Source organism: Echinops telfairi, unplaced genomic scaffold, assembly GCF_000313985.2.
Source record: "Echinops telfairi isolate 266 unplaced genomic scaffold, ASM31398v2 ScPeMD7_7400;HRSCAF=8409, whole genome shotgun sequence".
NCBI lineage: Eukaryota > Metazoa > Chordata > Mammalia > Afrosoricida > Tenrecidae > Echinops > Echinops telfairi.
The window spans coordinates 33,323,192-33,338,044 of NW_022111300.1; the positions used below are offsets into that span (position 1 = coordinate 33,323,192).

The 14,853-nt window shown below is 50.5% G+C and overlaps 1 pseudogene; it reads left to right on the forward strand.

Moving 5' to 3' along the window:
- Positions 1 to 14,756: 14,756 nt before the first annotated feature.
- On the forward strand, positions 14,757 to 14,853 carry LOC115871741 (annotated as a pseudogene).

Below are 14,853 nucleotides of genomic sequence, written 5' to 3' on the forward strand. Positions count from 1 at the left end.
CCTTTCTGCTGCCCATCCCCCAGAGAGGAGGTTAGTTGTGTCTGTCTTAAGCCAGTTTTTGATAAACTGGCTTTGACCATTTTTGCTTTGACTATCCCATTAGAACTCTATTTCTACGTCTCTGATCGCTTTCCCCAATTGAGCTTCTCAGCTATATGGCCTGGGTGGAACATGGTATAGGGAGGGCCAAGTCCTGGAGGGTCATCCTTTGCCCCAAATCTTTTGCCCTGTGACAGATGAGGCTTCCTACTCCCATAGAGAAGTACAGTCTTGCAAACCCACCAGGGCAGGTCTACCCTGTCCTAGAGGGCTGCTAGGACCTGGCACTGCCTGGGTGCGCGTGAGTTTGGTTGAGGTTGTCTGCCTTGTGGGAGGGCCTTTATGACCACTAGCTTTGCCCTTGCCTAGACTAAATTAAGAGCTTGTGACCGCGGCGGGGGCTCAAGTTACCAGCAGAATGGGACTGGCTGTGCCCGCAGCTGCCCCTGGGGTAAGACACGCAGCACCAACGGATGGATGCTCCTCTCTGAATATGCCTGCAGCTATTTTAAGAGCGGCGGCGGGGCCTTCAGCTCCGTTGGTGTCCATGGAGCCCGTCTGGTTGGCCGGGGAACTTTTCTGTGTGAGTCGTGAGGGAACCACGTGACAAGTGGCTCTCCTCAGGCTGTGACCTGTGCCTGCACAGGGTGTCAGTGAGTGAGGCGGCACCCTAAGGAGCCACTCTGCCCGATCAAGTAGCTCCCGGATGCGTGGGCATCCTATGGATCTCACGTTGTGCAGATAGACATTTTTAGGCTCAGCGCTCACATTTACAGCTTTCCTCCAAGTCTGCAGCAGCAGGTGTGGGCTGCCAGCCTGCTGCCAGCCTTGGCTGTGGGGAGAGAACGGGCCCTGCCTCCGCAGGATCCCGATGTTATCCAGCTCGGATGGCACTTAGCAATGCGACCTTAAAGAACGGTGAACTCCCGCTGCCAAATAGATGTGATGCCTTTTCTCCCTCCTCACAGCCCGTTCACCCCCTCGCTGGTTACCAACAACGATTAAATGCTAAAGCGTCGTACAAATGGTTAAGCACTTCACAGCTCCCCAAAATGCTGTCGGCGGGAACCCACCAAGAGGTGCCTTTGAAGAAAGACCTGGTGAACTGCTTCTGAAAATTCACAGCCTTGAAAATGGTGCGGGGAGTGCACCTCAAGTCAGAAAGGACGCAAGACAGCCGACGACCGTGTGCTCACGGGGCATCAGAGGAATGACTACGTTCAGAGCAGAGACCCCAAACCCATCTGCAGACAATGGGACATCCCCTCGCAGAAGGGTCACAGGAAGGGATGCGTCAACCGGGGTTCGGTATAGCTCCAGTGAAACACACAATCTTCCTCTGGTTCCTTGAGGCTTGCTCACCCCCCAATATCATGACCCAGTCCTGTCTTCCACTGCACGCTAGACCGGAGCTTGTGCACAGGTACAGATAAGAGCTCACAACGCACGGAACCCAGGAACAGGCATGGGAGGATGAACACCAGAAAGGTAGGGGAGAGGAGGGGAGAGAAGGGGAGAAAGAGTGAACAGATCACAATGATTGACACATAACCACTCCCACCTCACCCCCAGGGAGATGAACAACAGAAACCGTGGGGGAAGGGAGATGGGTCAGTGTAAGATATGAAAAAATTAATTTATAATCTATCAAGGGGTCATGGGGTGGGGGGGACAGAGAGGAAAAAAAGAGGTGCTGATACCAAGGGACTCAAATAGAAAGTAAATGTTTAGAAAATAATGATGACAACATATGTACAAATATGCCTGATATAATTGATGTATGGATTATTATAAGAACCCCCAATAAAATAATCTTTTAAGTAAAAAAATTTTTAAATGAGTAAGAGTCCCACAGAATATCAGACTGGAAAACACAGTCCAGTTCACATTTCAGTCTTAGACAAGGAAACCCAGACCCAAACGGAGGCCCAAACAACGGACACGGCTGCCAGGGGGCACCCCCAGTCACCCCCAGTCACCGACCTGTCAAATTCTTCCCTTGATGACTTTGGCTTTTGGCTAACCAGTCAGTCTCCTGGCTCACTACCTGGGCCTGGGCCCTTACCGGGGGCACAGCCAGAGTAGGACGGGTCAGTCTCCACATCCCTCAAGTTGAAGCAGAAGTCGGCTCCTTGAGGTTGTAGGACGAGGGTTTCATTCCTCAATGTCCATCAGCAGAAGCCGTCCTCCATTCCTGGCCCAGGGAGAGTCCCCAACACGATCTCTCCCTCTGAGCCAGCAAGAGAGGGTGAGATGCCAGGAACACAGGAGCAGTCAGCTAACAGAACAGGGCAGGGATGTAACAGGACCCGTGATGTCATAGTCACAGACCTCATCATGCCTCGTCATCTGACCTTAACCCACTAGAAGCAAGGCGCAGGTCCTGCCCACACGCAAGGGAAGGTTCGCAGAAGTGGGAGAGCACCTGCCCACCACACAGCCTCCTGCTAAGCAGTCACCGAGCAGCCCTATCAGTTGATTTGGAATGATGTCTACTGCTTCTGTGTCTGCTTTTAAGGCTTTCTCTTTGCCAGGGCTTTAGCGGACGTATTGGGATGTGCTACCCATGTTTTTCTTTGTGCTTCTCTCAACTAGAGTTCACAGAATTTCTTATATCTTTGGGAGCTCCGCGGCGTCATTTCATCTCTGGGAAAATTTCGGCCACATTTCTTCAAACGTTGCTTCTGCTAGTTCGCTGTCTTCTTCCTTTCTGGGGCTCTGATTACGTAACGTCACACTTGCTCCTGGTGCCCCCAAGGAGCCCTCACAGTCATTTCTGTGTTTTCCAAACTCTGCTCTCTCCGGACTTCAGGAGAGAACGCAGCTCAGGCCGCTGAGTTCACTCTCCGTTCTTTGGTTCTCCGGCATCTCGCCTGCTGCCTGCTGTGGTTGCCCAGAGGCAAGATTCTTTTCCTCTGGGTCTTGTGCGATGACCAAAATCTTCCCTGGGGCCCTGCCTCTGGGCCACCAAGTTCGGCTTCTCAGCCTCTCTCCCCCCCACGGTTATCCATCAGCATGTCCCGCAAGGATAAGCGAAGCGTGTCTCCCTACGTTTCTCTTTTTTCTGGAATGTTGGCACCACAAGTATTCCTGGGAAGACCTCCGATGGCTTCACACAGATTCCAACTGCCCGATTTGTCCAGCCGTTCCGATTGTTTTTACCCAAAGATCCATCTCCTACGAAGACCCACCTGCCTGCTTCTCCGCCCAGCCCCACCTGAGCTGAAGCTGTCCGGGTGCATGCTCCTCTCATGGAAAGAGAATATGGTGCACAAATGGCCCTTGGCAGCTAACCACAAGGTTGGAGGTTCGAGTCCATCCAAGGCCCCTCAAGAGGAAAGGCCAAGTGATCAACTTCCCCCTGGAAACCAACGTGGAGCAAGGTTCTACTCAGACGCCAGCAGGGTCACGACAGACTGACGCGATGGCAACTTAAAGTGTTTTACAACAAATGCTGAAGAGGGTGTGGAGAGGCTGGAACCCTCCCAAGCTGCTGGGGGCGCTGCACAACGTGCCCCCACCGTGGGAAAGGATGTGGCACTTCCTTTAGAGGCTGGGAAAAGAAATGCCACAGGTTCCAGCAGTCTCTCCACTTAAGCATGCGTGCTAAAGAACCACCAGCCGCGCCATGGCATAGACAGATGCATGCCCGTATTCATGGAAACACTCAGCAAAAAGAGGGAAGACTGGGAGGTCCCTGATGCCTTCTCGCCGCCCCACTGCCCGATTTGTCCAACGTTTCTAGTTCTCCTCTTCGAAAAGACTTGCCTCCTACCTGGACACACCTGTCTGCTTCTCCACACCATCCCACCCGATCTGCGAGGCACTGGTACAAAATGCTGAGCAAGAGGGGCAAGGAAAGCAGGTGTCTCCTTGTCTTCATGCAGTTTGACACAGTCAAAATGACCTTGAGAGGTCAGGAGGACAGAGACAGGATTCAGACAAAAAAGGAAACGTTAAGGAAAGGAACTTTGTTGAAGGGAAATGACTCCAGAGCCAGAAGGGAGAGCAGAGAAAGGGACAGGATCATCTTGAGCTCCAGGGCGGGTTCCGTGACCCAACGAGTTAGGTCAGGGAAGTCGTGCCTGGTGCTAGGGTGACGTGACGGGATACTTATATGATATGAGCTTAAAAGTATATGGGCTGCTAAGGGGAAGGGAGGTTCTTTGTGCTGCAGTTGCTAAGTTTCAGGTCAGGAGATGACCTGTCAGTAAATCATCTTGTTCTCAGCAGGCTTGCTTCCTGGAACGCTAGGGAGAGGGGGCTGTGTTCTGCCCCGTGAGGTAAGCTTCGTGAAATGCTGGAGGCAGGTGCTTTGAAGTTCAGCAGGTCATTTGTCTTCTTGAGAGGCTGGTGCAAGGGGCTGCCTGGTCCGGACCCCGCCCAGACATACTTAACAACCTGACCTCTATTGTTTACTCAGCAAACAAGAAAGAAGAGGGGTCACCACCCAGCCTCCCCCTCCCGCTCCTCAACAAACTCAGAGACACTTGTCCAGATTCTTGGAGGGCCCTGAGTATGCATGGATCTAGTTTTAGCCACCAGAGGGCAGTCATGTTTTTCAAATGCTCTCAAGGGCAAAGAAAAAGCCCAAACCCTTGTCATGAAAGGCTGTCCCTGGGGCCCCTAGAGGCCAATGTCAACATTACATGGTGGTCCAAAATCAAAGTTACAGATATGAGACCCCTTGGCTTAAAACTTCCAGGAGAAAAAAAAAACTTCCAGGAGTCCAATCATTCATTTATTCATGGAACAAACACTCACTGAGCACCTTCTGTGGGCCACACCCTGGGCTAGGCACAGGGGAAAAAATAGCGAAAGAAATATTTCTCACCTTAAAATATTTGCCAAAAAATATATATATATATATATTTGCATGAGCTGATACCAAGGGCTCAAAAGAAAGTAGATATTTTGAGAATGATGATGGCAACACATGTACAAAGGTGCTCAACACAATGAATGTATGTATGAATTGTGATAAGATCTGTCCAACCCCCAATAAAATGATTTTTAAAAAATGATGATGGCAACATATGTACAAATATGTTTGATACAATTGAATATGGATTGTTGTAAGAGCTGTAAGAGCCCCCAGTGAAATGATCTTTAAAATAATCATAAAAAATTGCACGATGAATCTGCTCCCATAGGAACAGAAGTTCTGCACCCAAACCGCTCTCCTGGAGTCAGGCCAGGGAATTGGACTAAGTTATCCTGGGGCTCTGGCCCCTCCCTTGGCGAATGTTGTAATGAAACTTCGTATAGACCACAATGAAATAGATCAGAGAATTTCCCCAACCAAACTCTTCAAAGGATGTTAACTGCAAGGGATCCCTAATGGGAAGGGCACCCACAGGGGTGGAGTCTAGCTTATCAGTCAGGTCAGAGCCTGGTGGTACCTCCTGGTGGGCGTGGCCTGCTATAAGAAGGATCCCAGGAACTTCCTCTTTCTCTCTTCCTTCACCTTCCAGAGCCCTGGGAGGCATCCACCACCATCGGATCCACCTGACTTTGCACCCACCAGTCCGTGATCTTCCTGCATTCTGCTTCATTGCGTGTGGCTGCGTGCATCTAAAGAGAGACTTATGGACTAGTCTCGGACTTTGGGACTTGAGTTTAACTGGCCTGGGATGTTTTCGCCATGTACACTAACTTTTGGATACAAAGCTCTTTCTCACACATATATACAAGTGTCCCTGGATTTGTTTCTTTAGTCAACCCAGTCTAACACAGTGGCAACATTTCACGTGGATCCCTGCGAAGATGGTTTTGGTTTACCGCTGTCATTTGGTGTGAGTAGTCTGTCGTCTATTTCTCTGGAGAATTAGAAAACATTTGATGACATGGCGCTGTCCCAGGCTCCACTGGGAGTGTTATGAGTTTATGATATAATCACATACTTGCCTTTATAAAACCTGGAACATTTCAAATCCTGAAACATAACTGAGCCAGAGACCTGCTTCAATATGAAAGCCAGGGGCTGTGTCTTAACTCTATACTCTTGCCTAGCTGTGTGGCATTAGTGTGGGACACACAGAATAGCACAGCCCTGAGGTTCCTGATCCCCGTTGTTCATACCCTGTGTAATCTTCTCTCTTTGAGTGTGGTGGGGACCTGTGACTTGGCCCTAGCCAATGGCATAGACAAAGGTGGAGATATTTTGCAATTGTAAGGAAAGTGTGTGTGTGTGTGTGTGTGTGTGTGTGTGTGTGTGTGTGGTCAGCACGACAGTCCTTGGCGGGCCTGACTGATTCAGGTAAATGCCCCGGAAAGAGGACTGGGCTCTCCTTCAGTTTGAGACATGCTCTGAAAGCCGTTGGCTTTGAAGACGTGGCCATGTTGTGCAAGGCCACATGGAGAGGGCCACTTGGCAAGGAACTTGGGCGACCTCTGGTCCCTGAGAGCCCCTGGCTGACGGCCACTGAGGAAACAGCAACCTCAGCCCTACAAACACAAGAAGCTGGATTCTGCCAGGAGCCCAAGGGAGCTTAGATGGTCTTTCCCTCCTGCGCACCGATTTCTGGCTGCTGACCCACTGGAGCAGAGAACCCAGCTCAGCCTCCTGAGTGCAGCCAGGGAGGTCATCATGGTGCATCGTGTCCAACCACTGAACCAAAAACCCGCGGCTGTTGGGTGGATTCTTACTCGATAGGCTGGCGACCCCACAGGGCTTGCAAGGCTTCCGTCATTAGGGATGCAGACTGCCACGTCTTTCTCCCACACCGCTCCTGGTGGTCAAACTACCTGGAGCTTGTCAGCTCATCGCATAACCACCTCCTCCCAGGGACCCCTGTGACACCACCAACCAAGACAAACCACTGAGTCCAGTCCGACTCCCAGCACCCTCCTCACACTTCCCAGACTGTACATCTCTCTGAGAGCAGATAGCTCGTCTTTCTCCCTTGGAGAGGCTGGTGGACTCGAACCACTGACCTTGCAGTTAGCAGCCCAACACCTAATACACAGTGCCACCCAGACTCCTTTGTCAAGCTACTAAATCCACGGCCATCGAGTTGGGTATGACTCACAGCGACCTGGAGGACCAAGTAGAACTACCCTTTGGGGTCTCAAAGACTACGTCTTTACGGCTCAGACAGTCTCGTCCATCTCCCCAGGGCAGCTGGGCGGTTAGAACTGATGACTCGGTGCTTAGCAGCCCACAGTGTAGCCCACGGTGCCAGCAGCACTCCTTTGGGAAGCCACTGAAACCATGCTCTCCGCCATGGAGCAGGTGCTGACTCAGAGAGACCCTGTAGGACAGAGTAGAACTGTCCCCTTCGCCTCTGAGACTCGAACGCCGTACGGAGGTCGAAAGCCTCACCTGTCTCCCTGGAGAGGCTGCTTGTGGTAAGCAGCTCCAACCCACCACTAGGTAATTAGTCACACAACTAGTTACAAAGGAGTCCTGGTAATCCTACTGGATTGGATTGCTAACAGAAGACCGGGGTTTCAAACCCATGAGTCGTGGGAGAAAGACGTAGCAGTCTAGTCCCATATGGATTTAGACGGTCTTAACCACCAAGTAGGGCACACTGAGTCTCTTTTTTTAACTGAAAAGATGGGTGGTTTACACACACACACAAGAAAAGGTGGGTGTTAGTCAAATGAGTTTGGGGACCTATGCCAAGCCTAGGAGTCTTCTGGCTCTAGCTTCAGGGGGCCCCACAGATGATACTGCAAGCTTCAGTGGTGGGAGAAGAGAGACTCCGCTCTCTCTGCTGGGGAAGCCGGTGCCCTGGCCGATAGTGGGTGCACATCGGGCTGAAAGGTCAGCAGTTTGAAACCACCAGCTGCCCACGGGAGAAGGACATGCCTTCCTACTAGAGAGCCAGTCTCGGAAACTCACAGGGGCAGGTCTACCCTGTGCGATGGGGCGCTGTGAGTTGGCATTGACTCAGTGATGGTGAGTTTGTGTATTTTGAGCTCTTAGGCAAGTGGAGTGGGGGTGGGGGGAGCGCTGTGGGAGGGGCTGCTGAGGTAGCTGGAGAAGGATTTCCTGAGTGCCTGGTGGCGACCCATCTGCCAGGCTGGACACTAAACGTAGCTGGCAAGGCTCCTGGCTGCAGAAGCGATCAGGTTTCAAAAGCAGGGAAAACAGACATCCGCTCTCCCCTGCTCTGTACGGAAACTTTCCCATTCCCCCCTCTGCACCGCTCCCCCTGTGTAATTTACGTAAAGGAGGGCAAAGAGTCCATGCTCAGCAAGCATCCCCTTGCGACACTGAAACCTCTCAGGCGGATGACCTGGGAGACTGGAGGCTGAGTCAGGGAGGGCATCAGGTTGCGGTCAGCAAATGCCACAGCAGGGGAGGTTGTACTTCTTCCTGCTCCCACCCAGCAGCCCTGGGGCCTCACCCAGCTGCTTCCCACTGCCCGCTGCTGCCAGCCCCAGAGGCTCAGACCACCAAGACCCCCCCAGAGGTGGGGCATGAACTCCCCCAATGGCTAAAGAGATTTTCCCTTATTAAATTCCTCCGGGGGTGATCTCATTGAGCCTCCTTGTGGGTCACTTCTATTTCAGGGAGAATGAATTCGCTGGAGTCTTTCTATGGGCAGCTAGTTCATGGAAACCTGAGGCAGAGGGAGGTGGTGGGAGGCCGGGGTGAGCAAAGAGGGGAGTGTGACTGGCTGAGCGAGGAGCAGGTTGGACAGAGGCCTCTTGGGGCGCATTGAAGAGGAGGGATGGGAAGGAAGGAGGCCTGGTGAGGTGGCAGTTCTGTGTTGGGCTGTTAACCACAAGGTCAGCAGTTGGAAACCACTAGTCACATCTGGGAGGAAGACAAGGCTCTCCATTCCCTGAAACAGTCAGTCTCGGAAACCCACAGGGGCGACTCTACCCTGTCCTATGGAGCGGCTACCAGTCGGAATTGACTTGCTAGCTGTGCCTTTTGAGATCGGGAGGAAACAGGGTATAGAGGGAGTGAGGAGGAGACCAAAGGAGAGTCAGTGCAGCCTGCTATCCAGGGACAGCCTCCGTGCTCTCTGCTGCTGAGAAACACGAGTCCAGACCAGCCTGTGTTGATAAGAGCCCCGAGCCGGCCGCTGTGGCAGCCAGCAGAGGTGGAAAACAAGGAGCTGAGAGAGGACTTGGAAACAAATTTGATATCAGAACGAGCGAGGCAGAGGGAAGAACCCAAGAGGACCTTTCAAGATCCCCGGGGAATTGGGAGAGATGCCAGTGCACAAGTCAGCTAAGGCCTCAGAACAATGTCAAGTGCGCCCCTCCATTGTTGACGAATCTCACGCCCCCTTCACCTACTTCTGGACAAAAAACGTGCATTGCCTGTCTCCAGTCTTCTTGCTCTTGCTCCACTTATGCATCGGCCCCTGTCCACGGAGTGTCTCGTGTGGGTCAGAGTCTGTGTTGAACATGATCAGTTGCCTTGGACTTGACTCAGCCCCATGACCCCTGGGTGGGTCAGAGGAGAACTGTGCTCCACAGGCTTGCCAAGGGTTCACTTTTCTGCAGCTGCTCACAATGACTGTCGTTCATGATGTCTCTGTAGAATTTTATAACGTGCCACTGTTCCGAGGCAGACAAGTTAGATGTCACTTGGAAGGGCCAGATAACTGAGAATCTTCTCTCTGTCTTGTTAAAAATCATTCTATTGGAAGCTCTTACAGCTCTTATAGCATCCCATACATCAACTGTATCTAGTATATTTGTACATACGTGGTCATCATCATTTTCTAAACATTCACTTTCCACTTGAGCCCTCGGTATCCGCTCCTCTTTTATTCCCCCTCTCTAGAAAGTCTTCTCTCATTTGCCTGACTGTTAGTGATCCAAAGATCAGTTGCTGCTCTGTTTGTCAACAAAGACACCCAGAGACTGGCCTAAAACTTAAAGAACTTAATTATGGAAGAAAAACAAAATCCTAATTATTCCTTGCTCACGGTTAACCATGGTTTCCCATTGTCATCCTGAAACCTGAGCTAATGCAAAACATCTATATGTGACTCCCTCAGGGTGTGAGTTCCAAATTAAGCAGTGTATATTCTCTATGTATTCCAATTTAAAATGAGAGACCCTTAAGACGACCTGCATCGCTGGCGGTCTCCCCTGGGGACGACTCCTAGAATCGCTTCTCTTTCCCTCTGTCACGTGGAGTTTGTGCGAGGCTGCTGCTGCTGCTCGGGGTGTGACCTGTCTGCGCATTTCAGCTGTCACCAGGCCTCCCATCTGCGGTGCCTCCGCCCGGACTGAATGTTCAACAGCAGAGCCGGTCAGCCAGGGACTCCAGGCTGGACATCTGGAATGTGAACGTCAGCAAATTCACTGTTGGACCAAGGAGCTGCAATCCATTCAGAGCTGTTAGCCTTTTAACCTCTTCAAAAGTTGTACAGTGAACCCTCGCCACTCCGCGCTTCGACTTCCGCGGCTTCACTCTATCGCGGTTTTTGCGTAACAGCGCAGGCTCTGTCATTACTGACACTGATTGGCTCATACTGTACACGCTTGATGCCATAAATAATATAATAAATAATAAATGATCATTGTAACGTCCAAAATGTTTTACTGTATTTTCCCTTTTTCGTTTAATAAATTGGGTAATACTTGTGTAATGGTGACTAAAGGGTGTTTTTTCATGTCCTCTATGCTCTAACTACGAAAATATTTGATTTACAAATAAGGAATCCTACTTTGCAGAATTTCATTTATCACGGTAGGGTCTAGAACCGATGAACCACGATCAACGAGGGTTCACTGCACTCGTTTTCAAGGCAGGTGCTGCAGAGAGGAGGGTTGAACGATGGAGGGAAACTGTATGCGGAGGGACCTACAGTCAAAAGACCTTGTGACATTTGACGGTGTTGTGAGACCACTAACGAGGTGTGGGGTTTGGTCTCGGACCACTGTAAGCCTGGAAGGACCTGGGTCAGCAGATTTCTGAAATCTCGCTGACTCTTGTCTACACTCGTCGCTGTACGACGGTGCTGCTGCGACGTGCTTGACTTGTCACGTCCATCCCAGGCTGCCCTGTATTCAGAAAGTGGTAATGAAGTGGAGGCCCAGAGCCAATGTAGGGGTGCGACCTGGAGCCTCCATCCTTCCTCCTCGAGTTCCCATCGTGAGAGGATGCCACTTAAGCCAAGGCCTAGGTGACTCAGCAGTCTGTGATTGGCTGCGAACTAAAAGGTTGGTAGTTCGAACCTACCCAGAGGTTGTGTGGAAGCAAAGTCACTGCTATGGAGTCAGTGCTGGCTCATAACTACCCTGTAGGACAGGGTGGACCTGCCCCTGTGAGCTTCACAGGCTGAAGCTGGTTACGACGGTAGCAGAAAGGCCCATCGTTCTCTCAGGGAGGGCTGGTGGTTTTTAAACTGCCGACCCTGAAGATTGCAGCCCAATGTGTAACCACTACGCCACAAGTGCTCCTTGTGGAAGGGCAGACAATGTGCTTCCATGGAGATTTTAGCTAAGAGGGGGGACTGTCCAGCTCAGACTTAGACCGCACACTGGCCACGGTCCTCAGGAAGCTCAACGAGACTGCGCATGTGGTCCTTATGTGCTAAGCTAGCTTTGATTGACACTAGAGTTGAGGTTTAAGTGCTCCTCTGTGTTTAATGTCTTAGTTCTCAATAGAATGGAATAAAACACACACACGCAGGGACCTTGGCAGGGTAGCGGTGGCACGATGGGCTGCAAGCTGCATGGTCAGCAGTTCGAAACCAGCAGCAGCTCCACAGGAGACAAGCTGGCGGCAGGTGGCGAGTAATCGCAGGACTAGGCTTTCCGCAGAGCAAACCATCAAACGTTGCTGAATAGATCCATGGGTTCAGACTTGGAGAGAGAGGGCTCTTTATTGTACTTCCTCCCTCTCACTGCACTCACGCAGAACCTGCACACGGGTCCAGAGACAATCGTTTGCACAGAACAAGGTATTATGCTGTGGCTAACATCAGGACTGGTGTCCCTCAGGGCTGCAGCCTCTCAATTGTACTCAATCTGAGTGCTGAGCAAATCACCCGAGACACTGGACCAGACAAAGAAGAACGTGCTGTCAAGATCGGAGGGAGGCTTATGAACAGCCTGCAGTCTGCACAGGATACAGCCCGGCCTGCTGGAAGTTGGAACAACTTATCAAAGATACTCAAAGACTACAGCGGTCAATAGGAATCACAACTCAATGTGAGATCCTCACAACTGGCCCAGGGGCACAGCATCAAGATCCACAGAAACGGAGAGACGACTGAAATTGCCAGGGTTGTCATTTGCTTGGGTCCACCATCAATGCTCAAGGAAGCAAAAGTCAAGAGATCAAATGACGCCTGTCTTGGGCACATCCGCTGCGCCAGCCCTCTTTCCAATCAAACCCACTGTCCTTGCGCGGATGCTAACTCAGAGTGCGCCCCGGCGGGCCTCAGACTGTAACTCTTGCTTTAAGTGTTAGACATTTTATGGAAGTTAACATTCCATAAGATCATACTCATACAAATTGAATTGTATAAAAACAAGCCATCATCCATGTTAGTGTGCTATCTTCTTCAAAGGTCAAAAATCTCCTGGCTTCAATGATACAAAAAGTCTAAGAAAGTTTATTTGTGTTGGGTTAAGAAGTCTATTAGCTTCTTTCAAATCAGGGGTCCATGGGAAAGCACGCAGTCTTGCTGTGTATTACCAGAGCGGCTCTTGGATGACCATGGTCCGCATTTCCCCAGAGTGGACAGCCCACTTGGTTTCCGAGAGGTAGGGTCTATTTGGGACTCTTCAAGCTGACTGGGTGTAACTGCTCCCAACGTCTCTTACTTTGTACGGGCCCTTTAGAGGATCCAGCCTGAACGTTCACATTTCTGCTATTTAAGTAGATCGTTCCCAAACTCTTCTCTTCCTCAAAGGCACACCTCCACCTGCCACCCTCTGTTTTCAAAAGGGCCAACCTCAAAAAGCGCCATCTCTTCAGAACCATCTACAACAAAATTCATTTGAATCGTGTAGGTTGCCCAGGCATTGCGGAAAGGGGATGTCCCGGAGAGAGAGAGAGGTCCCCTTCGGCCTCCTGCCGCCGCCGCCCCTTTCCCGCGCGCGGGTCGCGGGCCTGGCCAGCCCCCCACTGTCGCGGGGTGTGCAGCAGGGTCCGAGCATGCATGGAAGCTGACTGCTGCATCTTTCTCCTGCGGACTGGAGTAGCTGGTGACTTTGAACTACTGATCTTTGGGTTGGCAGACAAGCACTTAACCACTGCGCCACCAAGGCTCCTTTCGTAAAGATGTCCCACGTGGAAACTCCCCGGAGCACTCCAACGCTGTCCGGCATAGGGATGCTGATCAGCCCCTGGTGGCGTAGTGCTTACTCCTGCGGCTGCCAACTGCGAGTTCGAAACCACCGGCTGCGCTGAGAGAGAAAGACGAGGCTGTCCACAGTTAGTCTCCTAAACTCCACAGAAGCAGTTCTGCCCTGCCCTATGGAGCTGCTATGAGTCGCCATCAACCCAACGGCAGTGAGCTTTTTGATAGGCTCGTTGTGAGTCAGAATCAATTCGATGTCAGTGAGTCTGGTGGTAGTTGAGTTTGGATTACTCAAAGGAGTCCTCGTGGTGCCTCGTGGAAAGGTCGACTGTGGGAGAGACCTAGCCGTGGACGCCTGCAAAGGTGACGCTTAGAAACCCCACGAGTCGGTTTTTCTCTGTCACAGGGAGTCACTGAGTCGGAATCAACCCAACGGCACCCATGATGTGGAAATTGTGTAGCATTGTACCAGCATTTTAAAAACGGTACAGTGATGCCGATCGAAGGGGTGACAACGGCCATCTTGCTACTCTCCTTGGTGACCCTAGGTGTGCAAGGCAGAGCTGCAGAGTGCCAGGCCGCTCTGCAGAGTTACTGTGAGTGGGCTCAAACTTCTCAGCTAGAGCATTTGGCCCTTTGTGCCACCTGCATCCAGGGCTTTAGCTGACGAGAAATTCTGCAAGCGCTCAGTCTCAACACGTTTCTGATGTTGGGTAAGCCTTCTGAATAGGATTCTTTTTCCCCAAGTCTCTTTTTCCCACAAATATAATTTTTTTAATAAACAGTTTTATTGGACATAATGCACCTATCATACAATTCAATAGTTCAATGATGTCAAGAAGAGTTATATACAATACATTTTAGAACATTTTCTTTCTTGTTCTCCTTGTTATGAGTTCCCCACTTCCCTCCAACCTCCCCAAGGAAATATGAATCAAGTTAGTGTCTCTATGGAGTCACCCATCCTGATTTCATATACCAACAAGATACAGAGGCAAAAATGCTAACAACCATAACAAATAAAATGAAGAAAAACTCCCGTTGAAAAGAAAACAGAAAATATTTAAAAACTAGAACAACTTTTAAAAAAGTCAAAAGAGACAAGTTTTTACTTGGGCGCCAACTTTAGACAGAAAAAGTCAGACTTAGCTGGGCAAGGCTTAGAGGTCTGTATTTTTCACAATCTGGTCTCCGCTCTGCCCCCTAGTGCTGGCCCCGAGCCTAGATCATAAAAGAACTATTTCCGGAAATTGGAGGCGGGTGAGGCAGAGTAGATTTGCATATCCACAATGCATTGCACAGAAGACGAAATTTTAATTTAAAACAATTAGATCCTTTTTCATTTTTTATACTGGTAAAGTGAGGACACTGGCATAGAATTATCAAGCCAAAAAAGTATAAGCCATTCGTCTTTAAAGTCTATAAACACCATTACTGTATTAGGTATAACAATTACTAGGGCAATGCGTTCACCCTTGGTAACTTATACTCTGGTTTCTCTTCAAATCGTATAAATCTTTCGCCTTTTACTAAAGATTTCCGTGGAGGGAAACAAATACGAGTCTTTAAGCCAATTTTTTGA